General features: G+C 45.7%; 1 protein-coding gene across 1 annotated transcript in view; it reads right to left on the bottom strand.

The window, feature by feature from the left end:
• Positions 1-8594, bottom strand: part of KDM8 (lysine demethylase 8) — a 65965-nt gene extending 57371 nt beyond the window's left edge. The window contains exon 1 of the mRNA XM_068121194.2: positions 8541-8594. The gene's annotated coding sequence lies outside the window, so the exon portion shown is untranslated. The remainder of the gene's footprint in view (positions 1-8540) is intronic.
• Positions 8595-19279: the final 10685 nt, after the last annotated feature.

Below are 19279 nucleotides of genomic sequence, written 5' to 3'. Positions count from 1 at the left end.
AAGAAAATAATTTACAGAAGAATTCAGAGACACAGTGCAATTATTAACTTATACAAACTTAATTAATACCCAGGGACAAGACACACAGAACAAACTCACGTACACAAAAGGATGGAAAGGCAGGACGTGGATGGCTGGAGGGAGAGGAAGGTCCAACGGATCCTGCAGCACGATCGGCGCGTTTGGCAGCCGCCGTTCCTTCGCAGCCCTGCTCAAAACTGCCGTCCAGGCCCCAAGCTGCTGTTGTTGCTGCGGCTGGGTGGATGTCGCGTGCTCTTTTCAGGACTCGTCTCTCTCGTCTTGTCAAAGCTCATCTGCTTCTGTAAAAGCTCATCTGGTCCAACCACTTCTGTAAAAGCTCATCTGGTCCAACCACTTCTGTAAAAGCTCATCTGGTCCAACCACTCAACTCAACCACTCAACAACACAACTCAACAACTCCACCTTGCTTCTTGCGCGCGCGCTTTTATAGCGCCTCAGGCGATCAAGCCGCCGGCCTTCAGGACACGCCCATCGGTCAGCTCGCCTCGGCCCTGATTGGTCGGCACGGCCCTCTGGCTCCGCCCTTGATGACGATGGGCGCCTGGGCGGGCATGCCCTTCTTCCCCGAGCTGAGCACATGCTTAATGGCGGCTTTGGGGCGAAATCAGCAACCACCGCTGTAACAAACCTGGCAAACTGCCCAGTGCGGTTGGCAATGGAGACTTGGAGGGGATGTAGCTGGAAATGGAGATTTTGGGAATGGGAATGAAAGGGGATCTATCTGGTTTCACTTGGTGCAATGGAGTGTCATCTTAATGGAAGACAAGGCCTTACCCTAATACACATAATAAAGATACAACTATCAACAAGGGGGAAATCTATGATTGGCTGACGTGATTGTTTATGACCTAATTATGGGACGCCCTTTGACCTTTATACATAACTGGAGTAAGGAGGGTCCAGAATAAAGCACTAATAATTAAAAACACAACAAAAAAAACACAATCCTCATATCCACAACAATATATATATATATATATATATATATATATATATATATATATATATATATATATATATATATATATATATATATATATACAGACTTGTCATTTAATATGGAATATCTTTTTTGTGGGGGTGAACTTACTTTTCAAGATGACTTAGAACCAAATGTTCATTGGAATTATGTTGAAATTATTCTAGATTTTGTTAATGTGACCTTTAAAAGAAACAAAAACCACATTTGACATTTCAAAGCAAATAAATTGATCCTTGAAAGTGATGTAAACTGATATCGAACTCAATTCACGGACAGTACTGTGTTAAACTTCTGTGCGTTTTCCAGAAGTATGTTTTTATTTTGCACATTAGCCAAAAATTTTTTTAACAAAAACAAAAGTTAAATTACGACTGGGATTACCGACAGTAAAATTACAGTTCAGTACTTCGTGTAACCCCCACGAGCATTCAGGAGAGCACGTACATGTTGAGGCATGCTGTTCACGAGATTTGCTAAGGTTTGGACAGGAATTGCTTGCCATACAGTTACAATAGCCTGCAGCAATTCATGCACAGAGGCAGGCTGCTGGTCCAAGTTGTCGATTTGACGCGTTAATTCTGCCCACAAGTTCTCTATCGGATTCATATCCGGGGACATGGCAGGCCAATCCATATGCTCTACACCACAGTCAGCAAGAAAGTGTTGGATCATGCGAGCACGATGAGTCCGTGCATTGTCATCTTGGAAGACAAAGTTTCCTCGAAAGGCTGCACGAACAAATGGAAGCAATGTTTCTTCCAGAATGGCCCTGTGCTTGAACTGGTTCAGGTTTCCATTCAGAACAACCAGGTCAGTTTTGCCCCCTGCATGAAAAGCAGCCCAAACGGTCACCCCACCACCTCCAGCTTGGACTCTTGGCACTATACAATCTTCGTTGTAGGCTTCATGCACTTGTCTGCGCACTCGGACGCGGCCATCTTGACGATAGACCAGAAATCTAGACTCGTCACTGAAGATCACGTGATTCCAGTGTCCTGGCTGCCATTGACGGTGCTCTCTGGCCCACTGCAATCGGCCCTGGCGGTGTTGTCTGGTCAGACGTGGCTTTCTCAGGGGACGCCTGGCACGATACCCTGCTTGAACCAGTCGTTGGTTGACTAGCCTTCTGGATACAGGCACATTTGTCAGTTGCTGCCACTCAGCCCTAAGCCGATTAGCTGACTTGGTACGGCCATTGCGGACTAACCGGTGCAGCTGGCGATCATCCCTCCTTGTGGTTCTGCGGGGACGTCCTGGCCTCGGTATTGGAGAAGGGACACCCCTCTGAGCATTTTGTTTCAGGATCATTGACACCTGACCTTGAGTGATGCCATACTGCCGAGCAATAGCACACTGTTTCATGCCGGAATTTCGTAAAGCCACCACTAAATGACAAACAGCATTGTCGAGTTGACGGACCATCTCTAGGGGAAGCGGCAATAACTTTTGTAGACTTGCAGCAGTTGTTTTCCACTAATACAGAACGCAACAACCCTTATATACCCGATTGTGAAGCCAATCGTCAAATTTACCTGTCCGTACATTTTGTCATGCCACCTGTGATATAATCCTGTTATTGACTTCTTGCTGCGACAGACAATCAGTGACATGGTTCTTTTAACAAAGAAATCACCGAAGCGTAAAAGAAACTCACCAGATTGATATACCGAGTTCAGAAAGTAAAACCAAGTCAAGAAAAAAATATATATTCCATATTAAATGCCAAGTCTGTGTGTGTGTGTATATGTATATATATATATATATACATATACACACACACCAATCATATATATACTAGCGGGGTCACCCGTGGGAATCCCACGGGCATGGATGTGTGTGACATTTCGACATATTGAGTTATATGCTGCACATTCATTTTTACAAAATGGTTACTGGCAAGTCATCAGATCCAGAAATGGTGTGAATTTAGTTATTTCACATAATATGTGACCCCTCACTCCTCTCCACCTGACACTCTCCTGTCTCCACCTGACACTCTCCTGTCTCCACCTGACACTCTCCTCTCTCCACCTAGCACTCCTCTCCTCTCCAAACCCTCACATCCCTCTCCTTTCCAATCCCTCACCTCTCCAATCCCTCACACTCCTCTCCTCTGCAATCCTTCACACGCCTCTCCAATCGCGCCTCACACTCCTCTCCAATCGCGCCTCACACTCCTCTCCAATCGTGCCTCACACTCCTCTCCAATCGTGCCTCACACTCCCCTCCAATCACTCCTCTCCAATCGTGCCTCACACTCCTCTCCAATCACGCCTCACACTCCTCTCCAATCGTGCCTCACACTCCTCTCCAATCGCGCCTCACACTCCTCTCCAATCGCGCCTCACACTCCTCTCCAATCGCGCCTCACTCGCCTCTCCAATCGGCTTTCCCCGTCTCGTTTCTCTCCTTTTTCTCCCGTCTCGTTCTTTTTCTTGCTCCAAATCGGCCCGTCGGAATCGGAAATCGGCCCGTCTCGCCCGTCGGAATCGGAAATCGGCCCGTCTTGCTTTTGTGCTTGTGCGTAAATAAATTGTGTTCATGACACCATTTCTGGTGTTGGGCTAGCGGCTAGGGTGCCGGCTTAGGATCCTGGGTTCGAATCTCGGTCGATCGCCGAATTAATGCCAGGGGGGTTGACTCAGCCTGTCATCCTTCCGAGGTCGGCTAATTGAGTACCAGTTCACTGGTAATTCCCTGTTTGTCGTTGAAGGCGGCAAAAAGGGTTGGCGTCAGGAAGGGCATCCGGCCGTAAAACATTGCTTCAAAAAGGGGACAAAAAAACAACAACTACCACGGTCCCCGAAAAGGCCAACCCCCGCTTTGCGGGGAAAAATGGCCTCTAAACGGTGGTTTTTACACCATTTCTGGATCTGATGACTTGCCAGTAACCATTTTGTAAAAATGAATGTGCAGCATCTAACTCAATATGTCGAAATGTCACACACATCCATGCCCGTGGGATTCCCACGGGTGACCCCGCAAGTTTGCATTGACGTTCGTCGATGGACTCGTTCGCCCGTCTCATTCGTTTTCTTGCTGCATCCTGTTCAAGTCTGCGTTCTTCATCGATCGTCTCATTCATTTTGGAAATAGAAGTTTCCACGCAGCGCATGAATTGTCACGATCCTCAAGAGGAATTTGTCTCGTAATCATCAAATGATAAATGGCAAGTAAATTATATTGTGGAAAATTAAAGATTTCAAATAAACCTATTTAAAGTGTATTCGCACATAACTAATTTTAAAAAACGAAGAAATATCTCTCGGTAATTTCCTGAAACATATTTTACTTCCGGCTAATAATGTTGAATTAAATAAAAACGAAGAAATATATGTCGGCATCATTGTTGACGTTTTTGTGACGACTGTCATCAAACGAAAAAGTAATATATCTTAACGGAAAAGCAAAAGCGAATTTTTAATATACTAGGGCATTGCCCGTACTATATCTATATCTAAAATTATATCCCCCCCCTCTATTTACATGAAATGGTTTGGTCCAAAGCGAACGGCTTGCGAGTACGGTGACAATCCCCCCCCCTCTATTTACATGCAATGGTTTGGTCCAAAGCGAACGGCTTCCGGAGTTTGGTAAAGAAATCGCCATCGCGTGCACAAACGCGCAGGAAAGCGAATGAATCGCAAATTCGGTTTTATTAGTTTTAAAACATAGTTTAACGCCAACATAGTTTGCAAACGTGAAATAAATGAATACGCTCTCAAATGTGCCATCCGAGGCAGAGTGTGTCCGCCACGTTCGGCACACGCGATCGTTCGCTGCTCTCTGATTGGTTGAATCGTTTTTTGGACATAGCTCGGTAAGTAATTGTCCGATTAATATGAAACCTTGAAAAGGCACATCCTCGGGTCCCCAGCAATATACCTGGCAAGTTAAAAGTATATCGGACCCGTGGTTGTCGAGAAACAGCGGTCACAGACAAACAGACGTACAGACGTACAAACGTACGTACAGAGATTACTGGAATTATAGATAGATATCGACACGTTGCCGTCGGTGTCATGTTGGGCGGTGTATGATACACCATGACGCGATTTTTAAAAATATATCTCTGCATTTTCCCGCGTGTGTGGAATGTTCTCAATTATTGCTGACACCGAGTCCAAAACCATCGATAAAAATGAAATCATATGGTGAGTTAGATTGGAGATAAAGGCGTGAGAGAGACTCAATGGCCTTGAAGTTGAAGTTACAGGCGTTTGAGAATTCATTTCGTTCTATAAACGGCAACTTTCATTGGATTTCCTTCCCGTTTTTTTTCAACCGAGTCGAAAACTATGTTAGCGACTGTGAAAAATGAAATGATATATCGAATTTTTAATATGTATCGACACGTTGCCGTCGGTGTCATGTTAGGCGGTGTATGATACACCATGACGCGATTTTAAAATATATATCTGCATTTTCCCGCGTGTGTGGAATGTTCTCAATTATTGCTGACACCGACTCTAAAACCATCGATAAAAATGAAATCATATGGTGAGTTAGATTGGAGATAAAGGCGTGAGAGACTCAATGGCCTTGAAGTTACAGGCATTTGAGAATTCATTTCGTTCTATAAACGGCAACTTTCATCGGATTTTCTTCTCGTTTTTTTTCAACCGAGTCTAAAACTATGTTAGCGACTGTGAAAAATGAAATGATATATCGAATTTAAAATAGATATCGACACATTGCCGTCGGTGTCATGTTGGGCGGTGTATGATACACCATGACGCGATTTTAAAAAATATATCTCTGCATTTTCCCGCGTGTGTGGAATGTTTGTGGAAAATTAAAGATTTCAAATAAACCTATTTAAAGTGTATGCGCACATAACTAATAAAAAAAACGAAGAAATATCTCTCGGTAATTTCCTGAAACATATTTTACTTCCGGCTAATATGTTGAATGAAATAAAAACGAAGAAATATATGTCGGCATCATTGTTGACGTTTTTGTGACGACTATCATCAAACGAAATAGTAATATATCATAACGGAAAAGCAAAAGCGAATTTTTAATATATATCGACACATTGCCGGCGGTGTCATGTTGGGCGGTGTATGATACACCATGACGCGATTTTAAAAAATATATCTCTGCATTTTCCCGCGTGTGTGGATTGTTCTCAATTATTGCTGACACCGAGTCTAAAAGTAAAACCATCGATAAAAATGAAATCATATGGTGAGTTAGATTGGAGATAAAGGCGTGAGAGAGACTCAATGGCCTTGAAGTTACAGGCCTTTGAGAATTCATTTCGTTCTATAAACGGCAACTTTCATCGGATTTTCTTCCCGTTTTTTTTCAACCGAGTCTAAAACTATGTTAGCGACTGTGAAAAATGAAATGATTTATCGAATTTGATTTGAAATAAAACTGGGGGAGAGCAAGACACCACGGGCCTACAAAACAGGACTCAAAGCTATGCGAGTTAATAAAATGGTGGATATTTGTTTATAGCCACTCCCAGAATGGGTGGAGCTATGGGTGGAGCTACTCTGCAAACCGAGTAAGCCACACCCCGGACAGACACCCAACAGATAGACAGACAGACAGACAGAATCATCTATGGCTATTATAATATAGATATATATATATATATATATATATATATATATATATATATATATATATATATATATATATATATATATATATATATATATATATATATATATATATATATATACACACACTACCGGTCAAAAGTTTTATAACACCAATTTTTCCAGTTTTTATTGAAATTTAAGCAATTCAAGTCCAGTGAATAACCTGAAATGGTACAAATGTAAGCAGTAAACTGCTCGAGGTTAAAAAAAAAGGTTTAGGTTAGCAAAAACGGGAAAATAATGTTAATTGCACAGTTATATTGTTTGAGAAAAAGGCCTTCTTCAGGGAACAAGTAATGGGTTAACAACTTACAGCTTTTCTGCAGCAATGCAAGTAAATAAAGCCTTGAAAGTTGATGCAAACAATTCCTACAGGTGTCCCAACCTCTGCTGATTACTTGATTACAAACTCCCTGTCTGTATAAAAGCAGTGTTGGAACAGACTGTTATTACACTCTCTGAAGCATTATTTGGACAATATTGCACTGCAGGAAGTAGTATTTTGGAAACTGGTGGAGACTCTGACAGGAAGAGGTCTGGCAGACCCAAAGCCACAACAGAATCAGAAGACAAGTTTCTGAGAGTCAACAGCTTGCGTGATGGGCGGCTGACAGGACAACAGCTTCAAGCACAGCTTAACACTGGTCGAAGTAAGCAAGTCTCAGTTTCAACTGTGAAGAGAAGACTTCGAGCTGCAGGTTTGACAGGTCGAGTGGCAGTAAGAAAGCCATTGCTAAGATGGCAAAATAAGAAAAAGAGGCTTGCCCGGGCAATGAAGCACTGCCAGTGGATTACTGAAAACAGGAAGAAGGTCTTATGGGCCGATGAATCAAAATTTGAAATCTTGGGTTCATCACGCAGGGTTTTTGTACTCCTTCGAGTAGGCGAAAGGATGGTTCCTCAGTGTGTGACACCAACTGTCAAACATGGAGGAGGAAGCGTGATGGTCTGGGGCTCTTTTGCTGGATCCAGAGTCGGCGACTTGCACAGAGTGACTGGCACTCTGAACCAAAAGGGCTTCCACAGCATTTTGCAGCGCCATACAATACCCTCTGGTAAACGCCTAGTTGGTCAGGGGTTCATCCTACAGCAGGATAATGACGCTAAACACACCTCCAGGCTATGTCAAAACTACCTTCGAGGAAAAGAACAAGACGGTAGGCTTCAAATCCTGGAATGGCCAGCACAGTCTCCAGACTTAAACCCCATCGAGCTGGTTTGGGATGAACTGGACAGAAGGGTGAAAGCAAAGCAACCTACAAGTGCAACACATTTGTGGGAACTTCTGCAACAGTGTTGGGAAGAACTTCCCGAACAATATTTGATTTCCATTGTAGAAAGAATGCCGCGAGTGTGTTCGGCAGTTTTATCTGCAAAAGGATGAATACTTTGCCGAGTCAAAAATTTAAATTAAATTTTGTTAAACAAAATGATTCTATGATTTATTTTTTATCTCCAATTGTTTATTTGTTCTATGCTTAATTTCAGAGTACATTGAGACATTAAACTGCGTAAGTTTCAATAAAAACGAGAAATTGAGGTGTTCTAAAACTTTTGACCGGTAGTACTAGTATATATATATATATATACAGCAAAAATATATAAAAAAGAAGTCCATTATATTTAGGTTCAGGTCTGAATCCAGATCCGGCCAATCAGTGGATACAAAACATAAACTCTTCATCCTGGCGAAAGTTTGCGCTCTCCCGAGTGCAAATGTAAAGCAAAATCACGCCATACCCACAACGGGTTAAGAAACTTATGGAATGGAATTTTAAAGGAATATGATGCAAGATGTAGGCAACCAAGCTTATATATGGAGGTGAGAAACCCCGTGCGAAGAGATACACGGAAGAGATAGCGGAAAACATTGTAAAAGCTCCCAAGCCTCCCATTCTCACCAATATTAATAAACGAGCGTGAACCGGAACTCCCGTCCAGACTGTGGCTTCCGCTCTCTCACCGCTACTTCCGCGTTTTGAAAATAACTGGCGTCTTCAGAACAACGTGGCTCTATATACGCCACTCTTGAAAACAAGTCGTTGGAAGATAGGGAGTGATTGAACCTCGAGAACTTTACACTCCCTCTCCGCTCTCCCTCATCATTCATTTAACAAATTTAATCACGGCTTTGCCGACTCCATGGTACCTCAAGCTGGATTGCAAATCGTGTTTGTAGGTGTTGACAACAGATCCCCAGTTCCTTTGATTGCATAACAGAGAGTCTCGTAAAATAACAACCACTGCATGAAGAAATGTTCTATAATCTTCAGGTTTACCGTATCTGCCGTTCACACATCCCAGCAGTGACATCCTGTCCTTTGTAAATAGCAATGTAAAGCTCAGTGTCCGAGTCTCAACTATCAATAAACATCAAAACAATCAACAGTCGCTTCGAGGTTTATCCATCTTCACAAATACAACTACATTCGGTAGAGTGCATATACCTCCACCAGGCTGAGCAGTTTACGGTTTGTACCTGCAGTCCCATCGCCGACATTAGTTGGTGGACGGTTAAAGATCCCACGATGTCCTTCTTTTTGAGATACGCGAAGAGTAGGCAAGCTATTGCCGACATCCTGGGCAAATTACAAATTGCTGCCCTAACCTTAATCGAACGTCACGCCTGACCAGCCGTTTCGTGAAAAACTTGACCAAACTTCTCCCGACCAACCTAGATGCCCTCATTCACTGTCCGAAATAAACAAGTTTGGTTTAAATCCCTTCAACTGTTTTGAAGTACCACATTTTTACCACAGGACAGGTTTCACATCGATCGGTAAAGCGTTTTCGGAGAAGGGTTTTTAAAAAAATATTGGCATTCAAGCTGATATGGTTGCCAAACCACGTGGCATATGACATCAAAAATGCACACTATGCATATGTATGTATAGGCCGTAGGGGATCACGTCTGTGAAGTTTCGTGTTGATCGGATAAGGTTCGTTTTTCTATCCAAGATGGCTGCCAAACCACGTGCCCTATGACGTCATCATTTTCAAACTATATGCAATAATGTTGTTAGATTACATTTGTAAAATTTCGCATCGATAGGGTAAGCGGTTTCAGAGATATAATTATTTAATAATTCCCTTCAATCCAACATGGCTGCCAAACCATGTGACCGATAATGTCATAAATTTAATATTTCAATACAAATGGGTTAGAGATCATGTGCATGCAATTTCAGATTTTTAGGACTAGTGAGATACCCGTGCTACGCACGGGTGGGAGGCCCGAAGCAAACAGGCAATGCAGATAGGCGAATGCTAAAGCATGAAACCAATAAATTCCACATTCCTGCAGCACCTTCAGTCGCACGTCAGACATGGACAGCAAGTTCGTGAAGGACTTCCATGAAAAACGTACCCGTTCACAAACAAACGTATACGTTCACGTATAGAAACATCGATCGTGGGACCGTGGCGAATCTGCATATGGCGATCCGCGAAGTTCACGTTCAGAAAGTGGAAACCATCACGGCATGTCGTCATTCACCAGAGGCGCGTGCGATTTGGTCTCTTCCGAAGACAGAAGCCTCTTCTGGAAGATTGCTTTGCACCGAACAGGCAGAAGAGAAGCAAGATGGCGGCCAAACATGTATTACTCACGCTCATGATGAAAGAATTAGACAAAGATGACTACATCACAAGTTGATGCAAATATCCAGATTGTGTTTTCACTTGCAAGTTTTGCTGCGTAACTAGCGCTTCTTCTGCTGGATTTTTGGAAGAGGCAGAAGAGCTTCCGAGGAGAGAAGAGTCCAAATCGAACGACCGGAAGAGTCTTCCGGAAGTCTCTTCCTCTTCCAGAAGTGCAAATCGCACGCGCCTTTGAACTCGATATCTCTTTTTTCATTCCAAACAACATATCTCCAATTAATCACAAAATAAACTTTTAATAACATTATTAATGTTTCCTTCATTGTAAAAACTACCAAGTCAACAGTTAAAAGGATTTTGAGCTGATAGGTGATATGGCCTTGGCAAGATCGATGGAGACAGCTATCTGTTCGCTTATACACTGCCCAAATAGCTATGTGGAATTTAAGAACCCACGTTTAATAGAGATTAAACCCACGTCATTTGAACTTTGGCCGGGGTCATTATTTACTTTTAATGATGTTTATATACGAATCAAAAAGATAATTGGTTTTGCATCGTCCTTTCCACATATCTCGTGGGATTGTGAGTTGGAGAGACGATCGTGATGGTGGGGAGGGGGTTGGCATTCTCTCAAGCAGGGATTCAACCCATGTCCTTCTTTCTTTGGCCCTTCAAAAGGTCTTTGTCCGAGGTCACCAAGTCCAATCGGTGCAGCTGTGCAGCGATCGGTGCAGCCGTTAGTGTGGCACCTGGGAAAATAACGCTATGCGGGAGTTCAAACATGAAAATGCTGGAGGCCAAAGCTGAAATTGGAAAAACAATATAGCCTATTTTACTCGAGGGGATCCCAGGATTAACCACCCAAAATATCGTTGCGATCGGTTCAGCCGTTTTTGCGGTACCTTCGAACGGACGGACAGACAGACAGACAGACAGACGGACATTTGGTGAATTATAGTAAGATAAGGCATTCGATTAAAACAGTTATTGCTGGTATACCACTTTGGTTTAAATCATTCGTTTAATTTTTCATTTAATTGATTTCATTTAATTCGTAAAGCATTCGTATCATGCCATATCTCAGGCATGATAATGATGATGTCATCATTATCATGGTTTTGTTCGCCATTGGGAGTACTTATCAATGTGCCAAGTTTAAAATGTTTCCATTGAGAGGTTTCCGAGAATTTTTTAAAATTATTTGCGTTGAATCCAAGATGTTTAATGAAGATGTTTAATCCATACCACGTGACCTGTGACGTCACAATTATCATAAAAAACATTATACATTGGTGTCACTCCTATCCTGAAAGTTTTGTCTCAATTGGATATGTGGATGCTGAGAAAAACGAGGTTTAGTCCGTGCAGCCTGTGTGGACGGACGGACGGACAAGCCAATAACATAATGCCTCCGGCTACCTTCGGGGGCGTAGGCATAAAAAAATGTCAGGAGTAGCTCGGAATCTTCAAAGGGCCCCGTGGCAGCAACCCCCTTGACCCTCCCCCCACGCCCCTTTTATTTTTCATCGGTCCTGTCTGCAGCATACTGCTTTATTCCGTAAGACCAAGGTCGGGTTACGTTACACCATCTCACTGATAGACCGGATCTGGATCCAGACTTGAACCAAAATCTAATCGGCTTGTTCTTGTCACCTTCCAACTCATCCACTAAGTTTTGTGTTAAGCCCTTGGGTAGAGGGCTCAGGGTACGGCCTATTTCTCCAGAGGTCCGAATTGACGTACTCGGAAGTCAATACGTTCCCCATGTGCTGGTCGCGCCGTTTAAGCAGTCAGATATGACCGAGCAAAGTTATACATATGAATGCTGATGCAACTTTACACCCACACTCACCGATACACAGTATGAAAATGTATGCCGATCCAGTAATGCAATGCAAATTCAAAACAGTGGAATGCGTGCAAATGCTTTGCTCAGGATAAACCAAAAGACAGGGTATACAACCAAGCAATAAAAAACCATAGGAAAATCCCATGGACATGTGGGGGTAAAGAATAAGTAATTAAATGAAGAAAGACAGGCGCCAAGACAATACGGACACGATAATCAAACGCCCCAACAAATATCCCTATCTAATATCAAGGAGGTGGGGAGTGTATATATATATATATATATATATATATATATATATATATATATATATATATATATATATATATATATATATATTTGCCAGGGTATAAAGAAATATAATAAGTAAAAGAAAAACAAGTACAGATACATTCAAAGTACACCGCACCCATGCCACATAAATAAATATCCTCCAGTGCAGCATTGCCGGGGCGCTTCAGCGTCCTGTAATACTGTCGTGCAGCTCAAAGAGACTCTTTTGGGAGGGAGAGGTGTACAATAATAATTGATTGATAATTGCATAATTAACATCAATAAATAATGATCATAAAATATTTTCTAAATCAATTGGCTAATAGCATGCCGAAACAACCAGTGTTTCATCCGAAGCTGTAATTTTTTGAAAATTTATTAAACAAGTCATTAATCGAAAAAAAATAATTGATCAATCAATAAATATAAAATCGATTAATTGATTAATCAATAAATCCAAAATATCCTTTATAGCCATATCACTTTGGTCACTGTCGTGTCCAAATAGTTTCCTTGCTCAAAAGGTGCCTGAGATATTGCCCAGATGAGAAAGAAAATAAATAAATGATTAATAATGATCATAAATAATGATCATAATAACCATAAAATAAATAAATATTTAATCAACTGGTTAATATAATACCTAAACCACCATCGTTTCAACCACATCTGTAACTTTAAAAAATGAATGAAATCATTAATCGAATAATTAATTAATCTATTAATTTATGAATCAATAAATCAAAATTAGCCTTTACAGCCAAATCACTTGGTCACTGTCTTGTCCAAATATCAGCTTCTTAACTCAAAGTGTGCCTTAGATAATGCCCAGAAGGGAAAGGAAATAAATAAGTACTTAATTAATCGATAATAATTAAGTAATTAATTATTAATCGGTCGCTCACTATTGTGCCGAAATTTCAGCTTCCTAGCTCAAAGGATGGCTTAGATATCGCCCGGACAAACAAACAAACAAATGAAAAATCGGTCAGAGACCGAGGACTTGCCGGAATGTACTTTTTTATCGGCCATTTTGGATCATTAAAAGTAAATAATGACCTCTGCCAGAGTTCAAACGACGTGGTTTTAATCTCTACATGAGAGAATTTCACATAGCTATTTGGGCGGTATATAAGCTAACAGATCTATAAGCTAAGGTGTGAAAACATTTTGTTACCTAGGAGACGTGCTGAATGGAGAAGGTGGATCAGACTCGGCAACGGTTGCTCGAGTGAGATGTGCATGGAAGAAGTTTCGGGAACTGAGTGGCGTCCTGACGAGGAGGGGAGTGTCGTTGAAGCTGAAGGGAAAGGTGTATGCTGCATGTGTGAGAAGTGTTATGATTTATGGGAGTGAGACATGGGTAATGAACGTAGAGCAGCAACGAAGGCTGGAAAGGGTGGAAATGCGAATGGTTCGACGGATGTGCGGAGTTTCGTTGAGAGAGAGGAAGACAAATGATGAATTGCGAAAGATGATGGGAATAGAGCCTGTGATGGATGCTGTGAAGAGAAACAGTTTGGGATGGTTTGGTCATGTGTTGAGGAAGGATGAAAGTGCCTGGTTGAGAAGAGTGATGGAAATGAATGTAGAAGGAAGTAGAGGACGGGGAAGACCGAGAAAGACTTGGCTAAAAATGGTCGAAGAAGAAATGCGGGCAAGGGGGTTAACAAGGAGAGATGCAGAAAATAGAGCAAAATGGAGAAGATTGTCATGGGGACCGCAATGCTCACCCCCACTCTTGCAGGGAAAATGGCCTTAAAATGCCTGTTGTTTCAGCTAACAGGTCGCTGTCTCCATCGATCTTGCCAAGGCCGTAACACCTATCGGCTCAAAATCCTTTTAACTGTTGACCTGGAAGTTTTTACAATGAAGGAAACACATATCGGGAGTACATACGACATAGCGATTGTGAATGTGACAGCTCTGAGGCGTCTTTCGCTTCGCATCGCAGTGACGGCGAGCACCAACATGGCGGCTGTAAAATTAAAATCTGGCTTCAAGCCCCCTGACCACCCAAAGCCTTCAACCAGACATATTAACACGCTCCTCCCCTTTCATTCCTGTTTTTCAAAGCAAAGCGGTAAAAATTGTTGTATCGCCATTATATATTACTAGCAACGGTACCCGCCCTAAGGGCGGGGCTTCAATTGGGAGACGCAAATGATTGGGTGACCTTGATTGGGTGATCTTGAGCTTGACCTTGGGCCTAGAGAGTTAAAAATTGGGCACAGTCTATTCCAGGGCAAGGCAAATATGTGTGTAAAGTATGGTGATGCTATGTGCAACGACGTAGATGCAGTACTGCGCACAAACAGACAGACAGACAAACCGACCAACCAGCATACTTGCCAGAATCTATTCCGGCAAGTAACAAGAAAGAAACCAGAGTGAAAACTGAGCACTCCATTTCAGCGCGCATCATTACTGCGCCCCCTTCGGTGCCTGGCAATGACGTCATGCAGTGCCTGGAGAAGGAATAGGAAAAGGAGTGGTGAACAAAAGAGGGGGAGGGGATAAAGGCCTGTTTGAGATGACCCCCAGCGGCCCCATCTCAGCTGCAGGCCCCAAAGATGGCGCCCACCACCTTTCTTTTTCTTTCTCTTTCTCTTTCTCTTTCTTTCTCTCTCTCTCTCTCTCTCTCTCTACTTCTTCCCCAGTCAGTACTGGCTCTTGTTTATTTAGTAGTCTTGAGAGTAAATCTATTTACCAGTTCTGTCTTTCTTTGATTAATGTAAACACCTCTACAGCAGGAGTAATGAGATGGAAAGCTCTTTTACCTAATGGTCCCCCCCTTCTGAACCTGAATGGAAATCAATGTATGGTACACCCGTATCAAAAAGGTCGGGTGATTTGCAATGGAGACTGGCTCACGGGGTATTGCCAACAAACACTTTTGTAAACCGTCTGGATGCTATGGTATCGGTGACCTGTCCCTTTTGTAATAATTTCGAAGATTTGTTTCATGGGTATGTTGATTGCATACGATTGTGTCCTCTTTTTCTTTTACTGAAAAATGTGTTTGTTCAAGTTAATGTTCCTTTTTCTCTCCGGTTGTTTATTTTTGGCTTTGGGGTCACTTCAGCAAAGGGAAAATTGTTAATGTTTTTAAATTATTTCTTGTCAGAGGCTAAACTGGCCATCTATTTGTCACGAAAAGCGAAAATCAAGGGCAAGCCACCCGAGCAATGCAATGTGATTATGCATTTCCAATCCCTGGTCACAACTCGGTTGAAACTGGAATTTCAGTATTATAGCAGAAATGCAAACATTAGGGATTTTGTTGAGACATGGTGTGTGGGAAAAATATGCGGGGTAAATGAAAATGTATTAGAGATTTACATGTCGGTGTTTCCTTGTCTTTGAAATCTATTGTTTTGGAATGTAGTTCATTTACATTGATTGTTTCTCCTTTTATTTGACTTTCTATGACTTTGGTTGTATTCTTTTGACAACTGTTTTTTGGTATATTCTTGTTGATGCTTGTTTTTGTAGTTTTATAATGAAAGGACTTAAAAGTCCAAAAAAAAAAAAAAAGTCTCTCTCTCGCCCCCTGCAGGCCGTTCGTGTTGGGCGTGGCGTCATGGCGGCTGTGAGCAACTGCTCTGTGTTGTAGTGAGTCAGTTGTGAGATTTCCTCCTTTCCTGCCCCCCCCCCCCCCTCCCTCTCCTTTCCATCCTGTGTACTTTGGCATTTTGTTTTCATCCGTTCTACACCTTTGTCTTCGAGAGAGAGAGGATTGAGAGCGGGCCCATTTTGGATGCGGCCTACTGGCTTTGACGGCGCTTTGTAAGCCATTTTTGTGCTTATAATGCACGTTTATTACTTACTTTAGTTCGATTATTTAGGTTTGATACCTTCTTGTCCGGTTCGGACAAATGGGGGGTGTTAAATTCGCTGGTATGGCGAATGCACGCTCTCGGTTAGAGGCGTTCGATAGCCTAACGAGGAAGCATGCATTTGTGTGTGTTCCACCAGAAGGAGTCCTCAATGAGGATGTGGTACTCACAGTGGGGAAAATAATCGGGTGCGAACATGTCCGAGCTACCTCACGAATGAATCAAAAAGTTGTTATTTTCGTGTCCGAAGAAAACTTTGTTCACGACGTTGTGGTGCTATGCACACACAGCTCGTTTGCCAAGAAGGTAGGCCACCACGCGTTGAACAAAACCAAACACTTTATTCAAGGCTCGCATGTAAGCACTGGGCGGGCTCGACTTCCGAGCCCGCGTATATATCCCTCGGCCACGCCTTGCCCTCGGGCGTGGCCGGTCGGCCGAAAGGCAGGGCATGTATTTCAGTTCAACCCCTAAGCCTCATGACTCCTTTGCTCCGGGCGTGGCCCGAGGCTTGCTTCCACGCCCGGTCGCTCACGTCACCCACTGGTGCGCGGAATTATGACCCGCCAGCATTGTGTCCGCCACACGCGTCCCCCCAGAATTCCCGCGCACCTGAAGGGTGAGCTTGCGGGGAAGCCGGATGACGCCCTCTGGCGATGCGTGCAGGGCTGGGGGGTGGTGGGACAGCGGGGGTGGGGGTGCCGGGGGTCCGCCCGCCGGGGGACAGCCTCGACGCGGAGGCAGAGCTGCTTGCGGGGGGTGGTCCAGGTCGAGGTGGGCTGGCTTGAGGCGGTCCACAGAGATGCGATCTGGAGTACCGCCGATGTCCACGGTGAAATGCTTGTCCCCGGTCTCCAGCACGTGGAAGGGCCCGTCGTACGGGGGCCGCAGAGGTGCCCGGTGGGCGTCATGCCGGACAAAAACGTACTCCGCCGTGCGAAGCTCCGGGGCGATGTGTGAGGGCGGGCAACCGTGGTGCGCCGTTGACACCGGGGCGAACCTCCTGGCGGTCTCCTGAAGGGCGGAGCGCTGTTGCGTCGCGGACCAAGGTGCTGTGGAGTCGGGGATGAATTCGCCCGGTACCCGCAGCGGTTGTCCGAAAACCAGCTCTGCCGAGGACGTGCGCAGGTCGTCCTTGGGCGCCGTCCGGAGGCCCAGCAGGACCCAGGGGAGCTTGTCGGCCCAGCTGCTGTCGCGGAGGCTGGCCCGGAGCGCGGCCTTCATCGAGTGATGGAAGCGCTCGCACAGGCCGTTGGCCTGGGGGTGGTAGGCCGTGGTGCGGTGCAGCTTGACGCCGAGCCCCTGCGCCACCGCTCCCCAGAGCTCCGAGGTGAACTGGGGGCCGCGGTCGGACAAGATGTCCAAGGGGGCACCGAACCGGGCAACCCAAGTGGCGATGAAAGCTTGCGCGACGTCAGCCGCAGCCGTCGCCGCCAATGGCACGGCCTCCGGCCACCGGGTGGTGCGGTCCACCATGGTGAGGAGGTGGGTGAAACCCCGCGAGGGGGGCAGAGGTCCCACCAAGTCGACGTGGACATGGTCGAACCGACGCTCGGGCACCGTAAACGGGGCCAACGGGGCCTGGTTGTGGCGGTGGACCTTTGCGCGCTGGCACACGAGGCACGTTCTGGCCCAGTCGCGGATGTTCTATCGGAGGCCACGCCAGACGAACTTTGCCACGACCAGCTTCTGGGAGGCCTTCGTGCCCGGGTGGGACAGGCCGTGGATGGCGTCAAAAACCGGGCGCTGCCAGCCAGCGGGCACGATGGGGCGAGGCCGGCCGAGAGAGACGTCGCACAAGAGGGCAGTGCCCACGACGTCGAACGGTACCTCGGTGACGCAGAGGCCCGCGACGGCGGTCCGAAAGGCCTGGACGTCGGGGTCGGCGGTCTGGTCCGCCGCCATCCGGGCATAGTCGATCTCGAGGTGGACCGCGTGTGCGACGGACTGAGAAAGGCAATCCGCCACCTGGTTGTCCTTACCCGCAACATGTCGGATGTCCGTCGTGTATTCGGACACGGCAGAGAGGTGACGCTGCTGCCGGGCCGACCACGGCTCGGCGACCTTGGCCATCGCGAAAAGAAGGGGCTTGTGATCGACGAAGGCCGTGAACGGGCGGCCCTCGAGAAGATGGCGGAAGTGTCGGACCGCTAGGTGGAGCCCGAGAAGCTCGCGGTCGAAGGTGCTGTACCGGCGTTCATGCGGGCGGAGCTGCCGGCTAAAAAACGCCAGTGGCTGCCAAGCACCATTCACCCACTGCTCGTGCACCGCGCCCACCGCGTAGTCCGACGCGTCGGTGGTGAGGGCGATTGGTGCATCGGGCGTCGGGTGCGCCAGCATGGTGGCGTTGGCCAAGGCCAGCTTCGCGCCCGCAAACACCACGTCCATCTGCTCCGTCCAGGCGATATCACCTTTGCCCGGCTTCCCCCGGAGGGCGTCGTGCAGGGGGCGCAGGAGCTGGGCGACGCGGGGCACGAAGCGGTGATAAAAATTCACCATGCCCAGGAATTCCTGGAGCCCCTTGATCGTGCGGGGGCGCGGGAAACTCCTGACCACCTCCACCTTGGCCGGTAAAGGAATGGCCCCGTGCCTGGTGATGCGGTGCCCCAGGAAGTCGATAGCGGTGACGCCGAACAGGCACTTTGCGGGGTTGATTATCAGGCCATGCTGGCCCAGGCGTTCGAAGAGCGTGTGGAGATGAAGCTGGTGCTCCTCCCGGGACGCGCTCACGACTAGGATGTCGTCCAGGTAGACGTAGACGAAGGACAAGTCGTGCTAGACGCTGTCCATGAGCCGCTGGAATGCCTGGGCCGCATTTTTCAACCCAAAAGGCATTCACAAGAACTCGAAGAGGCCAAAAGGTGTTATAACGGCCATCTTCGGGCCGTCTTCCGGTTTGACGGGCACCTGGTGGTAGCTCCGGATGAGGTCCACCTTGGAAAAAATAGTCGTTTTCGCCAACCGGGTGGAAAAGTCTTGAATGTGCGGGCCCGGGTAGCGGTCGGGGGTGGTGGCGCCGTTGAGCCGGCAGTAGTCACCGCACGGCCGCCATCCGCCACCGGGCTTGGGCACAATG

The sequence above is a fragment of the Myxine glutinosa genome, chromosome 6 (genome assembly GCF_964187855.1).
Source record: "Myxine glutinosa chromosome 6, kmMyxGlut1.1, whole genome shotgun sequence".
Taxonomy (NCBI): Eukaryota; Metazoa; Chordata; class Myxini; order Myxiniformes; family Myxinidae; genus Myxine; species Myxine glutinosa.
The sequence above is the reverse complement of the archived record's forward strand: the minus strand, read 5'-3'. Positions and strand labels throughout refer to the sequence as shown.